The 19,489-nt window shown below is 33.6% G+C and overlaps 1 protein-coding gene across 1 annotated transcript in view; it reads left to right on the forward strand.

Moving 5' to 3' along the window:
• The first annotated feature begins 2,278 nt into the window (after positions 1-2,278).
• Positions 2,279-19,489, forward strand: part of LOC111057651 (zinc homeostasis factor 1) — a 142,167-nt gene continuing 124,956 nt past the window's right edge. Inside the window, exons 1-2 of the mRNA XM_039439364.1 lie at positions 2,279-2,459; positions 6,020-6,165. The gene's annotated coding sequence lies outside the window, so the exon portion shown is untranslated. The remainder of the gene's footprint in view (positions 2,460-6,019; positions 6,166-19,489) is intronic.

The raw sequence follows: 19,489 nt of genomic DNA on the forward strand, positions 1-19,489 counted from the left end.
TTTTCTACATAATATTGTAGACAAGTAGGTAACTCGTGCTAACTTGAAAACTTGAAAAACTGAAAGCATGACCTACTGAAATCTTGAAGAATTTGAAATAGACCTATAAACATACTCGGCAGAGTATTATCTATGTAGGCCTACAAAATCTGAAGTTAATCAATTAAGTAATTTTTTCATAATTGAGATTGGGTATTTTGTTAATTAACTACATTCCTACATTGTTAAAAACCGATCTGGCAACGTTGCGGAGCTAGAAAAGGATTGCACTATTTGCTTTGTCTAATGAAGACAAGAATGTCTAATAAATGAAGAGAAGGATAGCAACACTAATGTCAAATACTGATATTATATCGTGGACCTTACTATAGTAATAGGAAGGATCCAGATAGAAAAAAATATTCTCTACAAATGATGTCTCTTGTCATTTTTTGATAAAACGAAAGATAAGGATAAAATCTTGAGAAATAGAAGTTTGTGTACTGTATCAATAATTCTTGTAGTCGGCTCAAGTTAGTTAGTTACAGTTTTCGACGCTAGAGTCCGCGGGCGTGCAGTTTGCTCAGTTGGTAGTACCAAATTCTGCCACCAGGCAGTGCGCGCTCCACTAAAATCTCATTTCTGATTCTCAAACGCTTGGCCTGAGTTTTGAAGCGTGCCGATTGGATTCCAAAGCAGAAAAATTGTGGGCGCTTAGGTTTTTTTTCAAAAACTTGTGAACGATGCATCGTACCAGAATTTTTATAGGGACAAATTTTGTTGAGAATGAATTTCCAAATAATATAATCATATTTTTAAATCGATTTCTCGGTTGTATGACAGAATTACGGGGCTGTAAAGAAACGTTTTGTCAAATGTTTTCCTGAAATTTGATTTACTAGTAGTTCTGTGAACAGTAGACCTCACGCAGTATTCTCATCCACAAGTACCTGATGTCACTTGTTTCAAATGTTAACAAACTCAGTTCACGTTTGAATTTGTATTCCATATGATATACGGTAATTCATCCAGTTCCGTGATAATCTTTCTTTGTAATGAAAATTAATTTTTACTATCAAAAATATTATAATTTCTTGAGCATTATTTAGTTCATTTCTTTATTTTTAATCACCTATTAAATTAGCTTTTTCAAATGTGAGAATATTGATACTAATGGGCACGCATAATAATACCATGACTACAAAACAAAATATTGAAACCAAAGACCTTAAAGCTGCGATTAGACCAAAGTCATTAACTCAATCCTTATAGACTATATTAGATTGAACATAACTTATCATACACATGATGAAGATGTGTGTTTGTCAACTTCCGTTCAATCTAATATTAAAATCTATAAGGATTAAGTTATTAACATTTTGTTAATAGCTTTGGTATAACCCAGCTTAAAAATGCATACCTCTTTAAGGTCTTTGATTGAAACTATAGACCTTATACAAATACAGTTAATAGTGGCTTCTCCACACATCTGTGTAATCACTTGTCAGCTGATTTATGATGAATAATTCTATAGCCTGATTTTCACGCTAATTTTGGCGTATGAAGGAGGCTTATTCTTTTTCCTTTTATATTATCATTGAGATGCAAAATTTCCAAAAACCTTGCATATACGTCGACGCGCAATTTAAAAAGGAACATACCTGTCAAATTTCAATAAAATCTATTATCGCGTTTCGCCGTAAATGCACAATATATAAATATATAAACATTCACACATTTAAACAGAGAAATGCCAAACCGTCGACTAGAATTTTAGACCTCACTTCGCTCGGTCAATTAGTGCTAATACTAAAAGAAGGTAGAAGAAGAAGAAAAAGAAGAAGACAGGAGGAGGAGGAGAAGAAGAAGACGAAGGAAAGGAGAAGAAAACAGGAGGAGGAGGAGAAGACGAAGGAGAAGAAGAGGAAGAAAAGGAAGAAGAAGACAGCAGAAGAGGGGAAGACGGAGTAGAAGAAGAAGAAGAAGAAGACAGAAGACAAAGAAAAAGAAGTAGAAGAAGAAGAATATGAAGACAGTAGAAGAAGACAAAGGAGAAGAAGAAGACGAAGGAGAAGACAAAGGAGAAGAAGAAGAAGAAGAAAAAGAAGAAGAAGAAGGAGAAGACGAAGAAGACGAAGGAGAAGAAGAAGTAGGAAACATGAGAAGAAGATGAACCCTCGTCATTATCAGTCCGAACAATCTGTATCAAAGTCATTATCAGTGTGTATCACAGGAGCTTCCTATGTGTTAGCTGAGAACTTTCTGTTTACAAGTGGAAGAGTGATAACCCACTGAACTGACTTCAGTCTCTTCTGTGTACAGTAGACAGTAGATAACGGTACCCGGCCGAAATAGTGCAAGTGATTCTCGGTTAGTTTACAAAAACGCGCGGCCCGCCAACAGTTACTGTGTAGTCTACTCCGTGGAAAATTTACTGTGAAAAATATTGTTAGAAAGCTGTTTATTTTGAAAAAAAAATGGTAGGAAAAATGTTGGACACCATGTGTTTAATCCTTATTTTGATTTGACAAATTTCTATTAACATAACTTTCTCGGCTCTACTAAAATAATTTGGAGGTTACAGGTTAGAGAAATCCACGTTGTAAGTTAGTCGTTAGTAGAATAATATGTTTTAAACGTTTTCCAAATCAAATCAAATTGGTTTTTATTATCATGATTTCAGGGTACAAATATTCATATTATACAACAACGTTACATCTTCTGCAACCAAACAATCATAAATAAAACTTACAGTTGAACTAAAAAATTAATCATTATAACTAAATCTAATTGTTATTATATCGTAGCTCCAGAAAATACAACATTATATTTTAAAAAACTTCATGAAAACTCTCCACAAAGGCTAAGCCTGTGTGTGTTTTCCTATTCTCCTAAAGCATTCCTGACTGGCAATTGGGAGGTACCGGGTTCGATTCCCGGGCTGGCAACTAATTTTTGGATAGTAGTTCACATCGAATTTCCATCTAGCTGTTAACCCTGTTGTCAATGTCTGCAGTAGCAGAAGTCTTCGGGGTGATGTACAGCATTTATTTAGGATTTTCGTTAAATAATAGTTTTCCTATTCTCTTTGTTGTATCAAGTTGACAAATATATTTCAATACTCAAGATTCTCTCGGCTCTACCAAAATATTGTAGATGCAACAGGCTAGAGACATCCACGTTGTGTTCGGTAGAAGTAGAGTATAACATTTTTGAACGTTCTCCAATAATTTATTTCTACAGGTCCATTTTTGAAAAATTGCCAAAAATTTGTTACATTTGCACTGGAATTCTGTGTTGTTTATATAATTCGAAACCATGTGGCTCTGTGTTACCGGATGTGCACGTTAAAATTTAGGTCCCGGCTGAAGTATGACAGTCGTTAAGGCCTATAATATAATATATTTGTATTTTGAAAAGTGGAAGTCACATAACAAACATTTTGATTTGGACAGTGTAGTATAAATTGGAAATGGGACAGTTTTGGGCATGAGCCTGTTGTGCCTTTCCTCAAATTAAGTATTTGTATACAATGTGATAAATAAATAAATAAATGATATTCAAGCGAGGTGGGACCTTCCCGCAAGGAAATCCCCACTAAGAAAACCCATACGAATTTAATTTTATACCATGTGGTCAATTTTTTTTTAATTGTTTTCAAAATGTGTCAACAATTTTGATTACTGTACCCCGATTTCTTGATATAATAATTTTAATCAAGATAATATGATTTTGAAAAGTGACCCATGATAGTGTTTTACTGAGATCACTAAGTGACGAACGCTTAGTACCCATGTGGATGGGTGACCACTTGTTAGCCAGCACCACTAGCTGAGAAATGTTTTGGAAAAGGTGACAGTCTAAAATTTCATGTCATGTGATCTTCAGTTGAGGGTAATCATTGATATTCATTTATTCAATATTTTCAAACTGTTAATAATCTATAAAATTTATATCCAAATTTGGGAAATGAACAGTTTTGGGCTTTAAGCATGTTGTTCCTTCCCCAATCATTCATAATTGAGAATGATATTGTATCTATCAACGTATAAATGAATAATTAAATAAAGATAATAAATGAAAGAATTGACTTATAGACGTACGGGATAGGAAATTCACGAATGACGCATCATCACGTTTGAACTACTCAACTGATTAACTTGAAATTGTGCATATCGATTCTTAATTTACCGAGGATGGTTATAGGCCAACTTCAAATTCTTCAAGACTTCAGTAGGTCTAGTTTTCAGTTAGTCAAGTTTTTAATTAGACCCAGTGCTACCTGCTAGTAAGATATAAATAATAAATTGCTATTGATACATGCTATTACATTACTGAATAAATCTCAGTGCATTTATTTCATCTATTTATCACTCAATATCGGGGGACCGAGCTTTGCTCTGGAGTGTAAAAGCATAGACAATTTGTAATGAAAGATTGAATTTATAGTTTATATTTATTTATTCATTTTCTCAGTCGTACAATTATTTTTACAGTTATATATGAGGAGGCACAACAGGCTTATGCCCAAAACTGTCCCTTTTCAAATTTATAATACAGTCCAAATAAAAATTTAGGCTATGTCACTATCACTCATCAAAATAACAATAATTTATTCACATTTCAAAAAACAAACACATCATCAATTACAAATAGATATACTATGAATTCGATTTAGAATGACATACTATATTTGTTACAATATTTGTTAATATACTATGTAGCACTAACAGCATCTAGTTACTATTTTGAACTTTCTGAAGTGAAAATGTTTTCTAAAAAAGAGAAATAAACGAAAATAAGTTTCTCTTGCTGATTTTTTCTTCTCGTGAGATCAGCTGGATGATCCCACACATGCACTCGTTCACTCTCTTCCATTACGGTATCGACAGACGACAAAATTTCCAGCTGTTTTTCCAAGGACGTATTTATCCTTTCAATGTCCTTCAGCGAGTTTTCCCAGGCATGAGACCTAGAGCAATCGAACCTTTATATTATAAACCTACTATGTTCTGAATTTCGTGAGAATCGTTAGAGCCGTTTTCGAGATCCGGTGAAGTACAAACATATAAACATCTAAATATATAAACAGAAATTGCTCGTTTAATAGTATAGCATATAAACAAAAAAATCTAAATATATAAACAGAAATTGCTCCTTTAATAGTATAGGATTGAAAATTAAGTAAGCTACAATTTGGAGAGAATCAACCGGTATTTCACCAAAACTGTTTCAATTCCTAATTCTGTATTGAATTCAATTAATGTTCATTCTAATACTATACTAGCAGGTAACCCGTGCTTTGCAAGGGTCTGATTAAAAACTTGACCCACTGAAATCTTGAAGATTTTGAAATAGGCCTATAACCATCCTCGGTAAATTAAGAATCTATTATGCAAAATGTCAAGTTAATCAGTTGAGTAGTTGAGACGTGATGATGCGTCGTCATTCGTGAATTTCCTATTCCGTACTTGTATCAGCCAATATTCTTTGCTTTATTATATTATAGATAGAATAGTAGTTCTGTGAACAGTAGACCTCACGCAGTATTCTCTTCCACAAGTACCTGATTGAAACTATAGACCTTATGGAAATACAGCAATAGACTGGCTTCTCCACACATCTGTGTAATCACTTGTCAGCTGATTTATGATGAATAATTCTATAGTCTGATTTTCACTCTAATATTGGCGTATGAAGGAGGCTCCTTTTTCCTTTATATTATCCTTGAAATGAAAAATTTCCAAAAACCTTGTATATACGTCGACGCGCAATTAAAAAAGGAACATACCTGTCAAATTTCATGAAAATCTATTACCGCGTTTCACCGTAAATGCGCAACATAAGAACATATATAAACATTTAAACATTAAGAGAAATGCCAAACCGTCGACCTGAATCTTAGACCTCACTTCGCTCGTCAATTATTGTAGGTGTAGCATGAGAGAGCCAGAGAAAATTATGTTTATTGAAATTTCTTACTTCTGTAATTAAAAAAAAACCCAGACCGTTGTAAATAGGAACTTGTATTTTTTTGCAGCTAAAGCATATCAGTATTAATTCGAACAAAAAGACTGATTAGATAGAAAGTTGTAAATCACTCGTGATTTTTTCAAGTATTATTTTTCTAAATTTGGATTTTGGATGTTTTGACAACTTGTGAGAAGTTTAGGATCTATGGCCGTGGTAAGTAGAAACTTTTTTCTACTTTCTCATTGTATTATTTATTTAATCTTTCATTCATTTATTCTTATAATAAGTACATTATAAAAATATTCAATATGACAGTTCTATTTTTGAAAAGATTTATTCATCTTCAAAAAAGCATGTGAATGAATGTTTCTCATATTTTCATAGTTTTTAAATATTGATTACAGTAGTTTTTCTATTTTTTTCTGATAACTTCTTGAATAAATATTCAAGGGCATTGCTGCTTATCTTCTCAAAGCAAGCACAGTATGTTTTTGGAGAGGAAGTCAATATGATAAGGAAGGAGTGATTCTTTAATGATTATCTCTAATTATCTCTTATTAATGAGTTCACGCCCCTCAAATTGCAAAATCTGTTCCATTTATTACTGCTATTTACCACTATTATCTTTTACTTTCGAGTCGCTCTTATCGCCTCAACTTAGTTTAAAATGTTTTAATGTATTATTGGAAAAAAAATTGAAACTTAGAAATACATAATAAAAGCAATACAAATTTGACAACATGGGAAAATCCTAATACAAAATAAAATGAAACGCCAATTGAGTATTTACATCTCGAGGTACTAGACCTGTTTGAGATGGTAGTATAAAAATTAATTACAAAACTAGCGCTAAAAAGTAGTTGCTGAGGCTGACAATCGCCTATGAAGTGACACATATCACATAACGATATCGATTATAGCTTTGATGTATATTGCACAATTAAATGCTTTTAATTTTTTGTGAATGGTAGTAACGTAGATACATTATAGATATATAGATGAATTCCTTTATTCAAAACGTGAAGTAAATAATTTATCTACATTTCAATAATCTATCTATACTACTACCATTTACTAATAGTGTCTTCTTCTAAAGGTGCGTACAGATTTACGCGCCGCGAAGATGAGCAATTCACTTTTAATCAGCTGATGCCAAGCTTTTTATATCTATATCTCACCGTTTCTGTAAAAATACAGACAATGATATAATCAGCCGATTAAAAGTGAATTGCTCATGGTCGCGGCGCGTATAGCTGTACGCACCTTTATAGGGTCTTCCATAGGAGGTTTTTGATAGTTTTCATTTAAAATTCTTCACACAAAAATTACCAGGAATCAACTTATTAATTCTATCAGTCATACTTTCGATTCAAACCATTTTTGAAACAATTATAATGAGTCATTGTCAATTGACATGTTATGTGAATCGATTCTTGTGGTTATTGGAACTAATAAAATGGTTATCTATACAATAATGAAGGAAAGAACTGGCTTATACACGTACGGAATAGGAAAATTATGAATGACGCATCATCACGTCTGAACTACTGGACTGATTAACTTGAAATTTTGCTTATAGATTCTCAACTAACTGAGGATGGTTAAAGGTATATTTTAAATTCTTCAGGATTCCAGTGGGTCAAGTTTTCAGTTTGTCAAGTTTAAAAATTGACCCTTACGGAGCACGGGTTTCCTGCTAGTTGACACTAAACTAATTGGAACTAAATTTTCAATTCTTCAAGATTTCATTACGTCAAGTTTTCAGTTTGTCAAGTTGGACCCTTGCGAAGCACGGGTTTCCCGCTAGCTGACACTAAACTAATTGGAATCAAATGACTTTTACATCGTTTAGGAGTAGAATTCTCAAATCTCTTATTTTGGTAGAGAGTTAGTGGGGAGGATATTTTTAATATTCTTTCCGAAGAATGGACATTGATATGTCCAAAGCTCCGCCAATTTATGTAGATGCATAACAATATGATTATTATCTATAGTTATTTTATTACAAATTGCTTTTTCATATCATATACAGTTCAATAATTATTTTCTTAGTCTATATTATGTAAATTCATCTATAATTTTGCTGTATTTTAAGCTATTGTATGTAAGTGTATAAGCCAGTATATATTGTAATCTACATGAATAAAGTACTCAATCAATCAATCAATCAATCAACAGACAGTACGGTACTATATTATTTATTTAATTATTCAAGACTTCCAGTTAATAGTGTGTCATCAGTAGTTAATACTTGAGACTGAAATAAATTCTTGACTTTTGGATGAATAATCAAAGCTAATAGAGTTGAAGCATATTATAACAGTGAATCAGTGATAAGGATCGAATTTCAAAATTCTTATCAGATGGTCACAAAGTCAATACAATATTGACAGTGTAAGCATTACAGAGTTGATATGAAGAATACGGAAATAGGTAGGCCTACTCTGTTGGACTATTTATTATGGGATATGAAGAATATGATATCGAAATACTATATTGGACTATTTATTATCTCGTGAATGATCTCAATAATAGTATTGTTTTGAAATAGCCTGCACAGTTTAAACTGTACATACTCAATTATTCTAAATCTGGGGAAGTTACAAATATTAATCATACCGTTCATAATCAACATCATCATCATCATCTTCTTCTTCTTCTTCTTCTTCTTCTTCTTCGACTCCTGTCTTCTTCGTCTCCTGTCTTCTTCGTCTCCTGTCTTCTTCTTCTTCTTCTTTTTCTTCTTCTTCTTTTATATACACCTGGAATAATAACTCACTCACCCAAATAACCACCATCGTCTCACTTTATCGCTTTAAAAAAAGATCCTCAAAATAAATCATTTCTCCATGAAAAGGAGTCGTTCGCTTCCAATTGTCAGCTCTCGTTGAATGAAAAGTGTTGGTGTTGTTTATAGGGAACGGTGTCAGTTTAAAGTGAATTTCACTGTATTTTAAAAAAATACAGTTGTAGCCTACTGAGTTTTATGGGTTGAATAATTTATTATCATGTGACCACCCACTTACATTGTTTATTGTTATTTTGTTTTTAGATAGGAACAAGAAGCTTCTTCGAGATTCTTTCTAATTCTTGCTTACAGTCTAAGACCCGGTTGCACAAAAGCCACTGATTAAATTCCAATCGTGATTAATTCCACTTGAAAACCAATCACAGAAGGCGTTTTTGAAAAGACGGCTTCTCTGATTGGTTCTCGTGGAATTAATCACGATTGGAATTTAATCGGCTTTTGTGCAACCGTCACTAAGTCTTGTTAGAGCCTTGTGTTGGAACTTGGAATCTGTTGGTTTTTTTCAGGTCAAGACTATTAGGTTTGAGTTTTTTTCCTATAATGAGGTCCACGTTATAATGGCAGTGCAGAAAGAAAGGAGAAAAACGTTGCCGATCCTCTGTCTTGTCAATGCCTTCTATAGACGGTTGCTGATTCAGGTTTATTGATGTAATATCAACTGTTCATTCTCGTTTTAAATAATCAATATTTTATTAAGCAAGGAATTATATTTTTCAATAATTTCATAATGAATTTTCTTAATTGAATATTTTGCCAATTATTAATTCTACATTGTTAAAAGACAATCTGGAAACAGAGCAAAGTGAGAAAGAGATAGCGCTATCCGCTTTGTTGCATGATAGACAAGGATACATTGCAATAACATTGCTAATCAAACACTGCCTTAATAACGTGAACCTCACTATACAAAACCTTATCCTCCCTTCAGGTGTTCTTTCATTGATACCATAGAGAAACGATAGCATAAGAAAATATCCCATGGTATATTTCGTCTATTTTCCAAATTACACTGTTGACACAAGCTGATAGTCCTAGTAGTTGTTTTTGGTGAAGCTCTGAGACGCTGGTAGTCTCCCATACTGTCCCATTCCTTACACTCTCACCCCAACAAAACAGTATTAATAGACTGTAGTCGGCTTCATATTTGGAACATAAACGTCCTATACCATGGAATATCTTATTATGCTATTTTTACTTTCCTTGCCCTATTACCATAGGTAAGGAAAGTATTGCTTTCCAAAAAAAATTAAGGTACCCCAATTTCTAAATTTCTATACGTTTCAAGGTTCCCTTAGTCCAAAAAAGTGGTTTTTGGGTATTGGTCTGTATGTGTGTGTGTGTGTGTTTGTGTGTATGTGCGTCTGTGTACACGATATCTCATCTCCCAATTAACGGAATGACTTGAAATTTGAAACGTGAGGTCCTTACAATATAAGGATCCGACACGAACAATTTCGATCAAATGCGATTCAAGATGGCGGCCAAAATGGCAAAAATGTTGTCAAAAACAGGGGTTTTCGCGATATTCGAAAACGGCTCAAACGATTTTGATTAAAGTTATACCTAAAATAGTCATCGATAAGCTCTATCAAATGCCACAAGTCCCATATCTGTAAAAATTTCAGGAGCTCCGCCCCATCTATGCAAAGTTTGATTTTAGATTCCCAATTATCAGGCTTCAGATACAATTTAAACAAAAAAAAATCTAGTTGTGAAGATTTAGCATGAAAATCTCTTCAATTAATGTTCAGTAACATTTTCACCTAAAATATTAATAATAAGCACGAAATTCGAGAAAATGTGATTATCCAATTGCAAACTGTTGGCAACTGTTGATTCTATTAAATCATTCACTATAGAGAGTTAGCAGACTTCGTGTGTCTCCAGCGTTATTGTCCTGTCACCAGCTGGCTTTGATCTTCGAATAGTAGAATAACTTGTGATGCGCGGGAACACTAGCGTCAGGTGATCAATTTTCATAACGACAAGGAAAGTTGTGTGAGTGCACACACCAGATTTTTTGGTGAAGCTCTGAGACGCTGGTAGTCTCTCATACTGTGCCGTTCTTGCACTCTCACCCCAAGAAAACATTAATAATAGACAGTTAGTCGACAGTAATCGGCTTGATATTTGGAATATGATAATGAATAATGACAGAATGAATAATTATAGCCTTATTCAGAAGAAACTCTGAAGGCATTACATATATTTTAGCGAATAAATTTAAATTGAAAATTTGAGAACGCGTGAAACCCCGGAAGTGTTTTCACGTCTATTTGGCCACAATCACGTGACTGCATTTCTTGATGTTGAATAATGAATCATTCATTGTTTTATCACGTGGTTTCTCGTTACAATTCACCGCTCCCAACTGTAAACAACAGGAAACTCTTGGAAGGAAACCCAAGGATGTGCAGAAAAAATTACATGGCTGAGAAATTTCATTCAAGAATGGTATCTGAAGCGAAAGTGATAAAATGCTTACGGTTATTGAGTAATAAGATTCATAATACAGTATTAATTGACCGAACGTCGTGTTTATATGTTGTGCATTTACGGCGAAACGCGGTAATAGATTTTCATGAAATTTGACAGGTATGTTCCTTTTTTAATTGCGCGTCGACTTATATACAAGGTTTTTGGAAATTTTGCATTTCAAGGATAATATAAAAGGAAAAAGGAGCCTCCTCCATACGCCAATATTACAGTAAAAATCAGACTATAGAATTTTTCATCATAAATCAGCTAACAAATGATTACACAGATGTCTGGAGAAGCCAGTCTTTCCAAATATCTTCCCTAGGAAAATCACCTGTAATAGAGAATATCTTTCCTCCTCCTCCTCCTCCTCCTCCTCCTCCTCCTCCTCCTCCTCCTCCTCCTCCTCCTCCTCCTCCTACTCATACTCCTCCTCCTCCTCCTCCTCCTGTCTTCTTCTTCTCCTTATTGATTGGAACCGCTCCAAATATTGATTGAATGGATGAGGAACAATACCAATAATTAAATTCTCAAAAATCAAATTCTATCACAGACAAATAATTTACAATATCATTTCTAATATCATAGACGAATAAACAATATTCTATTTATTTTCTCAACGATTGTGTCAAGTGACTTGGAAACTGTATAAAGCCATGTCCACACTGAACAAATGTTCGACATACATGTTTGTTGAGGAGCTCAGGGACAAACATTTTAATAAGTTTGAACAATCATTGTTTGTCAAACAAAAAATTACTGTTTTTCCAAACATTTTCAGAGTTTACAGCTGTAAAACATAAAACCTGTTCACCCCAATTACAAATATTTTGTTTGGTGATGCGTCCACACTGGCTGGCCACGGGCAAACATTGTTTGTCAAGCATAATAAAATTTGCCCAAACTGTTTCAACAAACATGTTTTTCGAACATTTGTTCAGTGTGGACATGGCTTAAGACTACTTTTACTGAAATTCAGATGTGAAATAATAATAATACTGTATTATGAATCTTATTACTCAATAGCCATATGCAAGCTAATATAACTTTTGCTTTAGATACCATTCTGGAATAATATTTCCCAGCCATGTAAATTCTTCTGCACATCCTTGGGTTTCCTTCCAAGAGTTTCCTGTTGTTTACGGTTGAGAGCGGTGAATTGTAACGTGAAACCACGTGATAAAACAATGAATGATTCATTATTCAACATCAAGAATAACGCAGTCACGTGATTGTGGCCAAATAGACGTGAAAATACTTCCGGGGTGTCACGTATTCTCAATTTTCCAATTCAAATTTAAATCTATTCGCCAAAATATATGTAATGCATCCAAAGTTTCTTCTTTAAAATTATTCATTCTGATTCTGATTCATTTGTTTGGGAAGAATTGAAAATTATAGTGTAATTGGAAACAAATCACGGTCAAAAATTTAGTATTGCTGTTTCAGTTTGTAATATCATAGAGGGGGGAAAACAGCATAAGTAGATATCCCATGGTGTTGTGTATCGAGTTGATTAGTTGTATCAATGATTGATAGATTTTCTTGATTGAGGTTGAATACTTAGTTAATAAATTATATTAATTTCTACATTGTTAATAAACGATCTGACAAAGTTACAGAGCTATGAGATGATAGCGCTATCTACTTTGTCGAATGATAAACTAGGATCGCAACACCAGTGTTGATCAAATTCTGCTATTATAACGCGGAAATCACTATACCGGTATCATCTATGTATCACAGAATCCAGTGGTAACAGAGAATCGTCAACTCTGTAATCCTGTAATTTGCACTGACTTTATCATGCTCACTATAGAACAGAACATTACAACAAATTTACAAGATTAAGTGCCGGTTGTACAAAAGCCGGTTAAATTTTAATCCTGATTGATTCCACGTAAACCAATCAGAGAAGTCCTTTTTGATAAGACGGCTTTTCTGATTAGTTCTCGTGGAATTAATCACGGTTAAGATTTAACCGGCTTTTGTGCTACCGGGCCTAAATATTCCAAGTTTTTACCAAATTCAATTCATTCTGACTTTCGAAAAATATTCCATGTTTTCACTAGATTCAATTCAAATTGTGCGACCGTCAATCTGTTATGACAGCCGTGAAATCTTCAACAAATTCAAGTCAAATCACTAAAAATGCACATCGAATCGAGTAATGCGCGATTCTAATGTTCCGTGAACTAGATACCTACAAGATCAATGACAGACGGACATTTTTAAACTAAAATTTTCACGATAAGTCGACAACTAGAACTGAGACAAATTCATTACTGAACCGTTACTCGAACACTGAGAGGAAAATTAAGTCTAGGACATATTTTCAGGGAAGGAAATCAGGAACAAAGTTAATTGAATGAGTTTGTATTTAAAACTCGGTGGAAACCTGTGTTCCGGAAGGATCTATTTTGAAATTTGACAAATTGAAAACTTGACCGAGTGAAATCATGAAGAATTGAAAATAGGTTTATAATCATTCTCGGTTAGTTAAGAATCTATTTACAAAATTTCAAGTTAATCAGTTAAGTAGTTGAGACGTGATGATGCGTCACACATAATTTGTAAGCTAGTTATTTCCTTTATTATAGTATAGATGACATTGACAGTGATTTGGTATGGAGATAATGGAGGATACGCCACGATTATTTAACAAGTCTCAGTGCCGGTTGCACAACAGCCGGTTAAATTTTAATCGTGATTAATTCCACGAGAATCAATCAGAGAAGCTGTTTTTTCAAAAACGCCTTTTCTGATTGGCTCTCGTGAAATTAATCACGGTTAAAATTTAACCGGCTGTTGTGCAACCGGGCCTTAGCCATTTTTCAGTTATTTGTATCGTTGTTTGATTTGAATTAGTGTTTTATTTATGCCAGTAGTTAATATTATTCAGTTATGCCAGTAGTTCTTCACCTCCAGCCGTATTTTTCAGATAGTTGATATAGATATTTAGAATAATAATTATTGTTTTTCTCCGATTGTCACATCTTTGTACTGTTTTCTGTGTTTTGGTGAAATAAATTGAGTTGATAAATTGAATCTATTAAAGTGAGGTCCACGTTATAATGGCAGTATTTGATTAACACTGGTGTTGCTATCCTTGTCTCTATCATTCCAAAAAGCAGATAGCGCTATCCTTCCCTACTTCTGCGACGTTGACAGATCGTTTTTCAACAATGTAGAAGTATAACTTTTTTTTTTATTCAACGATAGATTGCTATCTAGTCTAGGGACTAATGAGCAACTTTTTTCTGTCCTATAATACTAATAAATACTTTTCATACAAGAGAATCCTCCATAGGGTCTCCTATTCAAATTCTAATATTATTAGTACACTGCTTATGACTGTACTACACAGGTGGGTTTCACTCATTTGCACTGCTCTGCTTTTCACTGGACACAAGCCACTTGAATCAGCAGTAGACCAGTTCAAATGGCTTCTTCCTTTTCAGCCTCCTCACCAATCCTTCATTTTCCAGCAGCTGGATAAAAAAGTATAATTGATAAAATAGTTATTTGTGCAACTAGTGCGCAAAGTGACAGTTTGCTGCACCGAATGAAACGTTTACGCCCGAGCCGTAGGCGAGGGCGGAATGGTTTCTTGAGTGCAGCAAACGAACTTTGCGCACGTATTTCACATTAAATTTTTCCTACAGTTACCATTGAATATGAAAAGTGGGTAATTATGGGTAAAATTCCCTGAAATCCATCAAATGTTTTTCTGTGTAATTTTATTATATATAAAAACCTTAATTTATTTAAAATTGAATAATAATAATTGAATTATAATGATTAGTAATTCAATTGAAAATTTATGTGACTGCTTGAAGGGGGTTTATGTTATGTAAGCATTGAAATGACTATAATCAAGGCACATAATGACAAGGCAACGCTGTTCTCCACTGCCATTATAATGTAGGCCTTACTATAAGTGTTACCAACTTCATTTTGATTTTCCTGCATTGATGCTCCATATAACCTACTAACTATTTTGCGTTGTCATGCTGCAAATCTGGAGTACGCAAAGTACCACTTTGCGCACTAGTGTGGAAAAGTGATTCTTTGCGGCCTGCAATCAGTGCAGAAATGGTCACTTTTCAAGGTATCTGTAGGAAAAATATATTTCCAATCTCAATACAGTAGTTATTAAATAATTGAAAATTATATTTTCTTATAGAAATAAAATATCGATGTTTGATGATTGATTATTTTAATCAAGACTGAGCAGTTTATCTATCTCTATATATAATAATGAATGTCTGTTTGTGTGTTAGTTTGTTTGTTCCCTATAAACTCGAAAACTACTTTACAGAACTGCATGAGACTTTGGGAATATGTTGTGTGAATATTGGGGATGGTTTCTGACCAGAAATTTTATTATGGGGGCAAAAAATAATTATATATTAATTCACTTTACAGACCTGTGTTTTCGAAATTGTCGGCTGAGCGGCTAACGTAGAACGGGAAGATCATCATGATTCAAGATCATGTTGTGATAATATGATTCAGCATCTAAACTTACCAGCTGTAATAACGTGTTTCGGATGGACACGTTAAGCCGTCGGTCCCGGCTGCCTAAAAAGCAGTCGTTAGGTCATGTCAGAGGCCCTGAAATTGATCAGTTGCGACCTGAAAACTATGACATCAAACCTGAGCCAGCCAGGTCACTTGATATTATTATTATTATAGCTGTAATAAACACATCACTCTGTGATAAAATTGTTTACTGGTATTAAAACGGTAGTTTTAAGCACATAGGAAGTCCGTATTTGGATGTAAATGAAAATATTGATTGTAAATAAATAAATTTCATGATTCACCAAATGAAGTCAAGTGTGACATGAGATACATTGACGTTTTGGCGGTACGAAGTTCGCCGGGTAAGCTAGTACTATAATAAAGGGAAGAACTGGCTTATACACGTACGGGGGAGAATTATGTTTGACGCATCATCACGTCTGAACTACTGGACTGATTAACTTGAAATTTTGCATATAGATTCTTAATTAACCGAGGATGGTTATAGGCCTATTTCAAACTCTTCCACTCGGTCTATTTCTCAGTTTGTCAAGTTTAAAAATAGACCCTTGCAGAGCACGGGTTACCTGCTTCTATTACATAATATATACCGGTATCACCTTTCCTCTATTGAAGGTGTATTTTTCACTTTCCTTGCCCTATTACCATAGGTAAGGAAAGTATTGCTTTCCGAAAAAAATTAAGGTACCCCAATTTCTAAATTTCTATTCGTTTCAAGGTCCCCTTAGTCCAAAAAAGTGGTTTTTGGGTATTGGTCTGTATGTGTGTGTGTGTGTGTGTATGAGTGTATGTGCGTCTGTGTACACGATATCTCAACTCCCAATTAACGGAATGACTTCAAATTTGGAACTTAAGGTCCTTTACACTATAAGGATCCGACACGAACATTTTCGATCAAATGCAATCCAAGATGGCGGCTAAAATGGCGAAAATGTTGTCAAAAACAGGGTTTTTCGCGATTTTCTCGAAAACGGCTCCAACGATTTTGATTAAATTCATACCTAGAAAAGTCATTGATAAGCTCTATCAACTGCCACAAGTCTCATATCTGTAAAAATTTGAGGAGCACTGAATCATCCATGCAAAGTTTGATTTTAGATTCCCAATTTATCAGGCTTCAGATACAATTTAAACAAAAAATTTTAAGTGGAAAAGATTGAGCATAAAAATCTCTACAATTAATGTTTTGTAACATTTTCTCCTTAAATTGAAAATAAGCTCGAAATTCGAGAAAATAAGATTATTCAATTGCAAACTGTTGGCAACTGTTGGTTCTATTGAATCATCCACTATGGAGAGATAGCAGACCTCGTGTGTCTTCAGCGTTATTGTCCTGTCACCAGCTGGTTTAGATCTTTGAATATCAGACTTGTGTTGCGCGGGAACACTAGCGTCAGGTGATCAATTTTCATAACGGCAAGGAAAGTTGTGTGAGTGCGCCACACCAGATTTTTAAAATTTGAAATCGATTTTTAAAGTTTTTGAGAATTCCGATCACGTGAAATTTATTTTTTGACGTTTGAGGCCAATTTTATCTGTGAAACCACAATTTTTCACAAGTGATATATTTTTTAATAAATTGACAAGTTGATGAAAGAAAGGCGGGGGAGTTACTTTTGATAACACAATGTTATTGATAAAAATTTAGCTACAGAAAAGTGAATTTCATCAAAGAGTTATTTTCACAAACTCTGACACATTATTGGAAAACAGAGGGGAAAATGCTGCTTTCAACTAACTTATCTTTCAATATAAATATCTAGAAGGGAAAATGTAGACAGAATCTGCTGTTTTCAATAAAAATATCTTTCAATAAATCAACAAAATATTGAAGGGAAATTGTTGAAAATAACCTCTCTGACAAGTTGACGGAAAATTAGTAAACGACAATTTTGATAACAACTCACTGAGCACAGTGTCAACAAAATTTATATCAAGTACTGAAAATAAATTATTGGTTCTCATATATTTGATTAAAACACCCACGACCTTGCCTATAGGAATTAATTAAGTCTGCCACTAGAATATGCTGGTAAGATAAGATTAGGAGTTGTAAAGTATTGTACTACACACACTTGAGTGCTATGTGATAAACTGGAAGACAGGTTTGCTTTGCTCGCCTTTTCGTTAATCAATAAAATGAACGAGCGTCAGCGAGTTCTCACTTTTGACTCACTGAAGGCCAAAGTCGTTGCCCGTCTGTTTGTATGTTCTACATACTTTCTTATTATTATCCTTAATAGAACATTAATATTTATTTACTAATTCCATAATTTTGTTTGTTTGTATTATACATTTTTACTAATTTTATTATAAAAAACTTAAATCCCATATCAGTGAATGAAGTTTGTAAATAGTAATTATTACACGCAATAAGCAACTAATTACTTATACCCCAACACATATAATATATAGTGGGATGTATATTTATTCATTGAAATTATCATTTATTCATTGTTGAAACACCGCTGATTTATGTAGTTATATTGCAATACTATATTATCAATATTCTAATGTTGCATTCAATCTTCATTGTAATTAATAAGTTTTCATAATATGTGGAATTTGTTGCATAATTGGCTGTTGTACTGTAATTTATTGTAGATTCGTGTATGAACCAGAATGTATTGTAACTTACTTGAATAAATTTCATTTCTATTTTCTATTTCTATTTCTATTTCTACAAAAACTTAAGCAAGAATTGATCAGTCAGATCAAGTTTGTTGTACAACAAAATTGGCTGACTCCTTCGTCCTTTTTCAGGATATAGAAATAACATTGAAAGTGCATAAGAAAATCGTTGTCCATCTGTTTGTATGTTCTACTATAACTTTAGCAAGAATTGATCAATCAGCTTCAAATTTTTAACACGTTTTCTTCGAACGTTTTTACAGTTCATGTTCGTTGGACAACAAATTTAACTCCTTCGTCCTTTTTCAGGATATAGAAATAACATTGAAAGTGCATAAGAAAATCGTTGTCCGTCTGTTTGTATGTTCTACAATAACATTAGCAAGAATTGTTCAATCAGCTTCAAATTTTGAACACGTTTTCGTCGAACCTTTTCACAGGTCAAGTTCGTTGAACAACAAAATTGGCCTACTCCTTCGTCCTTTTTCAGGAAATAGAAATTACATTGAAAGTGCACATGGAAAAAATTGTTATGATTCATCATTAAGTCAGCTGAAGAATTGATTGCATGCAATTATATAGTTTTTCCATTCATTCATTCATTCATAACATCAGCTGAGGGTATTTGGAAGCTATTACACAGACAGACTTTCATACGCTGACACATGATTTCAGTTGGTTAATATACAACATAATTTACAACTTTTACATTAACAAACTGATGCGGGTTGAGATATTAATGTGCGGTTATCGCCAATTTCTCTTGGAACTCTATATCGAAACCAACCTTCTCATTATTTAAGAAAATGAATTTGGATTCATATGAGAATCAAAGATGTTGAAGCGACAAAGTAATATTTGAAGAGTAATTCTCATTTCAAATAGAGGATACCCAATGAAACCTACTGTCAAATTATACTTGTAAGAGAAATATTTTGCTGTTTTTCTTAATATTATCATCAACTACTATGTATAATTAGAAGTTGCGGGTTTCAAAGATTATTGACCAAGTGAAGTGAGGTCTAAGATTCAAGTCGACGGTTTGGCATTTCTCGTAATGTTTATATGTTG

Source organism: Nilaparvata lugens, chromosome 12 (assembly GCF_014356525.2).
Source record: "Nilaparvata lugens isolate BPH chromosome 12, ASM1435652v1, whole genome shotgun sequence".
NCBI classification, from domain to species: Eukaryota; Metazoa; Arthropoda; class Insecta; order Hemiptera; family Delphacidae; genus Nilaparvata; species Nilaparvata lugens.